The sequence below is a fragment of the Paramisgurnus dabryanus genome, chromosome 9, assembly GCF_030506205.2.
Source record: "Paramisgurnus dabryanus chromosome 9, PD_genome_1.1, whole genome shotgun sequence".
Taxonomy (NCBI): Eukaryota; Metazoa; Chordata; class Actinopteri; order Cypriniformes; family Cobitidae; genus Paramisgurnus; species Paramisgurnus dabryanus.
The window spans coordinates 36,263,412-36,271,353 of NC_133345.1; the positions used below are offsets into that span (position 1 = coordinate 36,263,412).

The 7,942-nt window shown below is 38.2% G+C and overlaps 1 protein-coding gene across 2 annotated transcripts in view; it reads right to left on the reverse strand.

Moving 5' to 3' along the window:
• Nucleotides 1-5,139, reverse strand: part of grm3 (glutamate receptor, metabotropic 3) — a 46,971-nt gene extending 41,832 nt beyond the window's left edge. The window contains exons 1-2 of one of the 2 annotated variants that reach the window (XM_065283546.1): nt 4,997-5,139; nt 4,298-4,358 (exon numbers count right to left, since the gene is read on the reverse strand). The gene's annotated coding sequence lies outside the window, so the exon portion shown is untranslated. The remainder of the gene's footprint in view (nt 1-4,297; nt 4,359-4,996) is intronic. The other variant, XM_065283545.1, reaches the window with a different exon arrangement.
• Nucleotides 5,140-7,942: the final 2,803 nt, after the last annotated feature.

Below are 7,942 nucleotides of genomic sequence, written 5' to 3' on the forward strand. Positions count from 1 at the left end.
GAGCAAAAATGTGTCGTTTTTGGGTATGTCCTTTAAAATGCAAATGAGCTGATCTCTGCACTAAATGGCAGTGCCGTGGTTGGATAGTGCAGATTAAGGGGCTGTTTTATTATAATAAATATGATCCCCTACTGACATCACAAGAGGAGCCAAATTTTTATGACCAATTTTTTTCACATGCTTGCAGAGAATGGTTTACTAAGTTACTGGCAGAGCCGGCGCCAGAACATAACTAACAGGGGGGCACGTGGCTTCCAACGAGGGGGCACGCAATAGCAACAATAACTTGCAAAAAACAAGACATTAAAACAACAAGCACACACTCATACAACTGGTACAGACTGTCAGCTCATTTCCCGTATAAAGTGCAAAAGACCACAAACTGTGCGCAAAACTATTTTGAACCTCGACCGCGGCGCAAGCCATTGAAATGAATGGGTTTCATAGCGCAGCGCACACCGCGTCCTAAAAGCCGCTTTACCATAATCATGCGTAATGCTGTTAACGGTCTATAGCCACACTTCACATTTAAGCTTACGTAATTTAAAACAACGCTAACTTACCTTTAAAATAGCTGAAGAAGACGTGCACGAACATTAAACTTCCTTAAAACAGTGTCCTGTAGATTTGAAAATTCCACTTCGACCTCTAATCTCCGAGTTTGAGCCAATCTGTGTTTGCATGAAGTCAGATGAAGCAGGCGGTGCTGGTTCGTTCTAAATGTTCTAATATCCATATTTTACACGATCCATAAAATGCCGCGAAAAAACCATTGCTAGTATCAAGTCACAAATATGCTAAAGACTTAAGACGCATGAGACGCCACAATACAACCAATCAGAGAAACTGATCTATTTTACATATATCAACTATATTTTCTTCATTTGATTACATTACAAGTCATGAAACATTCAATGTTTAATTTATTTTAATTATTCTTGATATATATTAAATTAATAAAAAACTTTGTAGGGGGGCACAACAACCTGTTTGGGGGGGCACGGTCCGCGAATGCCCCCCCTTGACGCCGCCCCTGGTTACTGGGTTGATCTTTTTCACATTTTCTAGATTAATAGAAGCACTGGGGACCCAATTATAGCACTTACACATGGAAAAAGTCAGATTTTCATGATATGTCCCCTTTCAGGTTAACACAGAATAATAAACTAATATTAAAAAAAGAATAATAAATGTTAAAAACCTATATTGCAAAACATTTGCTAAAGTTACTTACATAATAACCTTATGTTTTATTTATTTCAAAACCGTAATACTATAAGATATTGAAACTATACACGTAGTTATGACAAATAGTTATTTGCATTACATTAAAAAGAATCTGAGACAATAAAAATAGTGTCACAATATATCTTAAAAATACAAAAATATATATATTTACAAAACTTTTTTTTGGGGGGGTGGGGAGGGGGTTAAAATGTGACACCATGATTCATATACCTCCAGGAGTTGGTGATAAATTTGTATGAATTTTTTAAAAAATTGTGTTATGCCCTTTCCACAAACAAATCTATTAATACTGCTCTTCTCAACACTCCATCTAGAAACTGGTATCAATCAAATAAATTGTAAATTTACTCGTTTAATTTCTTGAAATCATTTGTCAAAATGTTCAACATATTTTTCTCTCCCCAAAAAGTCATCTGTTGGCGCCAGCTCATACCGTTGGGCGCCTGTATATTTTTATCATTATTGCATCTTGAAATTTTGTTTGTGGCTCAGTTTGCATTGTAAATGTGAACTCGTAGCGCAACTTTTCCGCAGCAGCAACACTGCAAAAACTACAAAGCTGTTCTTTTTACTCAGAAATGGATTTTCTTTGCAGCGAGTGGGACTGCCAGACTGCTGAAATCTCTGCATATTACTTTCCCTTTCCTTTTGCATGCAAACAGGCGGACACACTCAAACATCTCTTTACTGATTTGATGCATGACTTATGCAACAGAATTGATGTTTTGAAGATTATAAAATCATTTTCAGTGGGAACGCCACACGCTGGATGCCTCAATGTGATGCATAGCTTAAATTTTTCACATTGTAATAATGCATAGCTGTTTTTTTAGATATCACAATGAGCTGTGTCAATGGAGACATAGTTCGGTATGTATGCACATACTGTAAAAAGGACGCACTTTGAAAGTGAATGCATGTACAGGGCAACAAATTGGACATTTAACATGGGACAATATTACGTCGCAGTGATGGCATCTTTAGCTCCATACGCTTTCATATTTATGAATATGAAGGCAAGGCTTTTGAAAGCTTGATAGGGCCTTGGAGTCTCTTACTGAAGCAGAATTTCTAACAGAGCTCTGCACCCGTGGGCTTCGTCGGGGGGAGAATAGGCAGTCAAACAAAGGTAGATTTCCTAAGCATAGAGAACACACGCGTGGGAGGAAGAAAAATATAAGCGCTCAGGATTCTTCAACGCTTATGGAGATAAACTGCATTCACATCACCGAGCTCACAAATACTTCATCCGTGTTCGCTCTGGTTTACATCTATGGGGTTTTTGGATTGGACTTGTAATGCCATTTCTCGCATGTTTCGAATCGTGCATTTAGGGATGTAATCCAAAAATTATAAACTTGAAAGATAAATATTCAAAGCTACTTCTGTTGTCTTTGCCAGCAATGTGCGCATTAGGAATTCAAAACATTATGTGTTTACAGTGTAGCTTATTAAAGTGGTTTCTAATTTGCACTAATGTGCTTTTAATGCACTCTTAAAAATAAAAGTTCCTTAAAGGTAAGGTAAGAAGGAAATAAAGGTTCGGAAAGGTTTACAAAAATACACTTTTAAAAATAAAGGTACAAAAGTTGGCATTGGAAAAGTACCCTTTCAAAAGTCACCTTTGTACCCAAAGAGTGCAAATTAGTACTTCAAAGGTACAATTTGGTAGTTCAAGGATACATATTTGTACCTAAATGGTACATATTAGGATCTTTTTTAAAGGTGATAGTGCAACAATATTTAACTAACAATTATTGCTCATCATAATACTTGTGGATGGTATATAGAGTGCTGGGGGGTGGAGTACCCTAGAACTTATTTAAATGCGCTGAGTAGACCACACTGTTTAAAGATTAATAATTATTATACCACAATGCATTTTAGTAAATGTAGCATCAAGACTGTCAGCGCATCTTCTCAATTGAAACTCCCACACATACACATGTACAAATGCCACACACACACGCGCATGCCATTGGAGAAAAGCACGCTTGTGCACACATGCATAAACTCGCAAATCCCAAAGGACACTTTGACTAACAACTTTGACGCATACTAATTAGCAGACGCTATTATGTGCACTCATGAACATGTGCAATTTTATTATAAGCTATAAATTATGGCAGCAGTGCAATGCATATCGACATCAAACATATATGCGTGCCTATAGAGCATATGCAAAGAACAACAAATACGCAGACACAGTCTCTAGCATTTCAATGAGATGGTCCAGCTTATTCAAGGCCAACTTTTCCTGTACAATAGCTCTGATTTCTAAATGCAAAGAGCACACGCATGTGCAAACATACACAATTATGGACTCCAAATGGTCCAAGAAAGTTCTTTGTTGGCCTGTATGGTTTCAAAATAAACCTTTACCATCCAATCTTTATGTTGCACGAACGTTATGGTTCTTTTAAGAATAGTTTTTTTCTGTGGCATCACTGTGATGAGCCTCTTCAGAACCTAAATGTACAAATTAGACTTACATCCTATTTGTAAAATAATGCAAATGCTTCACATTCGCAAGAAATTACAAAATAAATGTATAAGAGATAATACATGAACATTTAAAGTGCATGCATCACTCGTGTAATGATGCCTTCTGTAAATGTAACCTAGGGCAACACAGACATTGTATTAGTATTTGCTTATATTAATGGTGTAGTTGAAGTGAGGGTCCTATAATCTGTGCTTTGTTCTGTAATGTTACCTACTTCTGCCAATTATTATTCCAAACGAGTTGAAGCCCCACCTCTATTGCGCGCAGAATATCCAAACATCATCAGACTTTACAACCTCACATCTCACTATAACATTCATCTCTCCGGCATAACGCATGCACACAGATATTAAAATTCAGCGCAGACCCCGGACGCAATAAATTATGAATCGCTCTCGTCTTTCTCTCTGGTTATCTTACAGATCCAGGTGAAGTCTAAAGCATTGCAACCACACTGGTCATGGGTCTGACTGATAAGAACGCACGAAATATGCGCACTAAAAAGAGACTGGAATTAGTCCATCAGCATCCAAAGAGACTTACCCAAGTAAACTTACAATGACAGACCCATGCACCTGCAAGGCTAGGACAGTCCACAGTGGACCTACAGGTGACAGAAATGTCCATTACAAATAAATACGCATTTCTACATAAATTAATATATGACCACGAGTTTTAGCTAAAAGATACATTCACCTGCAGTTTCCTGTCAATTTCAACATCCAATATGTCATGTTATAAAACAACAAAAACATGTGACAGTCCACGTAACAGTTTTTTACGTATGCTACTGGAATAAACATATATTTGCGCACAAAAAATGAGTTCTGATCAACTTTGGAGTGTTCAAGTTCTATAAAACAGCAGCGAATTGTAGACTACTTTTACCCAAGACGCATTATTATGTAGACGCATGTCTCGCGCAAAGATTAATGTCAACAGAGATAAAACACCCAACGCAAAGTTTGCGTGGCGTTGGGAAGTGTAGTGAATAACGCAGAGACATTTGAAATCCATTACGTAAGTACGAAACATTTACGTACCCCAAGTTTTACGCGCATATTTACGCATTAGCCCGCGACCATAAATGAATAATGCCGTTACAACCAAACATGCGATTTATGAAGCCTAAACGATTTATGAAGCCCGAACATACGTTATGTTATGTTCTTTATGCATGCATCATTGAAACAGCAGCAAACATCATTTAAAATCATGCGTGCAAAATTTCTCCTGCGTTACCTCGGTTAGATACTCCATTTGTTGGAAGTCTCGCATTTTTCCATCTTTGCCTGATTTCAAACTGTCCCTTAACTCAGTTAGTGTGGGTCCGCAAGCTGGAAGCGCAGCAGAGAGGCTGACAGCACTCCTTTCACTCATCAGAGAGAGAGAGAGAGAGAGAGCGAGAGAGAGAGAGAGAGAGAGAGAGAGAGAGAATACAGAGGGAGAAATACTGCTGTTGCTGTAGTAGAATACACACACGTCTGGCGTTCGCGATGCTGCCTCGCCTCAGGATGCTTCTGTCTCCTAGCAACAACAATCTATCTAGTGTGCATGTATTTTTATTGGCCAAAGAGAGAGAGAAGTCACCTTTAAACAATTAATACGAATTGCACGCTCAAACGGATAAGGATCACTGTAGATACAATTGCATTTAAAAGGATGGATGGAGAGAGAGAGAGAGAGAGAGAGAGAGAGAGAGATAGAGAGAGAGAGAGAGAGATAGAGAGAGAGAGAGAGAGAGAGAGAGAGAGATCAACTTTTCGTGAAAGAGCACGTGGTCAGGGTCTCAGGTGTAGGCTACTTTAGTTCTGTATGCAGTCACTTCTCTGCTGATTTGATTTGGGTGGGCATAATTTGCCATTACTTATATGAACACATAGATCAATATTTTGAACTACAAATAAAGAAATTAAATTCTACAATTATATATTCAGATTTTTAAAGCAATGAATGTCTTGTTATAAAGAAATATGTATGTGTTTAAAATGCAACAAAACGTTTGGTTGTGAGTGGGGTGGTATCAAGCTCAGCCCACATGACAGAAATCCACACTGATGTTAGATATGCAGCCAAATGATATTTTTATGCATGCAAACACATCTCTGAGACCTTCATACACAGAGGCTATGGTCATTTTCAATACAATGACCTTGTTTAGATAACAAATTTAGCATCCATAACCTGTCATTGTTGTGTGTCTTATTATGTTGGTCCTGTTGATCTTAACTTATGTTGTTAGATCCTGTCTCTTTAATTCCCCCCCATTAATCCCTCCATTCTGCTTCTGCCATGATGTCACTGAAGTCTGTCGTGTATCATTAAATGCAAGTATTTAAGCCTGTGGTTCCCCTCGAATGGGCTACAATTGGACAAGCCAGAGGTGCATGGATGGCTACGCTGGTGTGTGCCATCCTGCTCCTGTCTACACTTAACTGCAAGAAAATACAGAATGTTAATTCGGGAGAAAATGTAATAATTGATTCGCTATTAATTATTTATGCCATTTTTCTCAGGCTGGTGAGGTGTGGAGCAGAATTTAAAAACGTGGATGGCTAATTTCTGTGTTGTCGGAAAGCAAGTACCGATTGTGTGTGCGTCATAAGCTGTTTGGCATGCACGGTGTAGTGTTTTTCTCATGTTGTACAAGAGCTGTTGTCAGCCTGATAAAAATAAAGTTCAAAACTGTACTCTATCTGCGCTGGGGTGGTACCCTAAGGTTCTGTTTTGTACGTTTACAGGTATATAAAATATAATACAACTTTGTACCTTTTGGGTACCTTAAGGACCTATTATGCTTAGGATAAAAAACATTTGACCTTTAAAGGTAGACGGAAAATGACAGTAGGTTTTCAACAAAGTACGTAAAGTAACAGAGATAGCAATAGAAGGGCAAAAGTTACAGATTTCAACTTTAAAATTGACACATTTTGGTCCTCCCCTATATACCATGTTAACCAAAAATGTGGCGCAGAAGGGATATTTCTGGCATTTTAATGTTTACTCCAATGGTTTACGTTTTCAGATTAGTAATGCACATCAAGGGAAAAGAGAATAAGCAGCATTTATTAATACCACACCAGTCCTCGTTCTAAACAAATGAGACTTGATAGGAATTATTTCAGCAAGATCCCTTCGGGGTTTGTTGTTAGACCTTACATCTCTCCCTCTCTTTCTCTCTCTCTCTCTCATTCCGTCCTCTAAAAGTGACAGATAATCTAACGGGCCATTTACAGCTACATGTGAGATTTACAAATGCGCCAGTGTTATTGCACGGGGATGCATGTTGTTGGGAATGAATTGTGACTTCCAGATGGAAGACTTTTATGAGTCGCCTACCAATGTGAATTATGTAACCTCTATGTCATTGCTTAATATGTCTATTGAGGCATGTTCTCGCAGATTTTATAAGTCCAGTCTGTGGTTTTCAGAGGTGGAATATGTGAGTTTACAAATTAATGTGCACGCATGAATACAGATCTGAGTCTAGGGGCAATTAATTACTAATAACGCAGATTTTAATACAATGTGCTGTGACTAATAAACATGAAGACCCCATGAAGTTTCAGATTGAAATTTTGTGGGTTTTATTCTGTGTCTGTTAGCTTTGGGACTTTTACAGCATATCCTAGGGCAATCCTGAAAATCACCAAAATACATCTATAATATACACAAAAAGTCAGTATTTATTGTGACCTCTCTTGTCACCAAGGGCCTCATTTATAAAATGCTGCATGAAAAACCATCCAACATTTGATCTTACGATCATTTATCAAAAATGTGTACATGTGATTCATAAAACGAACGTTTGCACAGAAAACGCGTGTACCCCTTTCTTTCAGATGTGAAGTCTATAAATCGCAAATGAACTTTTCAGATCTCCACCTTTAAACGATGCCTAATTAATGACATAGACATAATGAGAGCGCTTGTCAATGTTTAAACTCTTTTCGAGCAGTAAGAATGGCTTATATTTCCAAAAACCTGCTTCCAAGTCAAAGACAGTTTTTATAAATAAGGACTTTGCGGTGGATTTTTGCGTACGCACACTTTTGGGTCAAATCTGTACGTCTGCACACTTTATAAATAAGGCCCCAGGTCTGAATTGGCCATCGGGAGGACCGGGAGAATTCACGGTGGGCCGGTCTGTTTTTTTGGCCACGAGGGCCAGTGTTGTCATGCCACCGG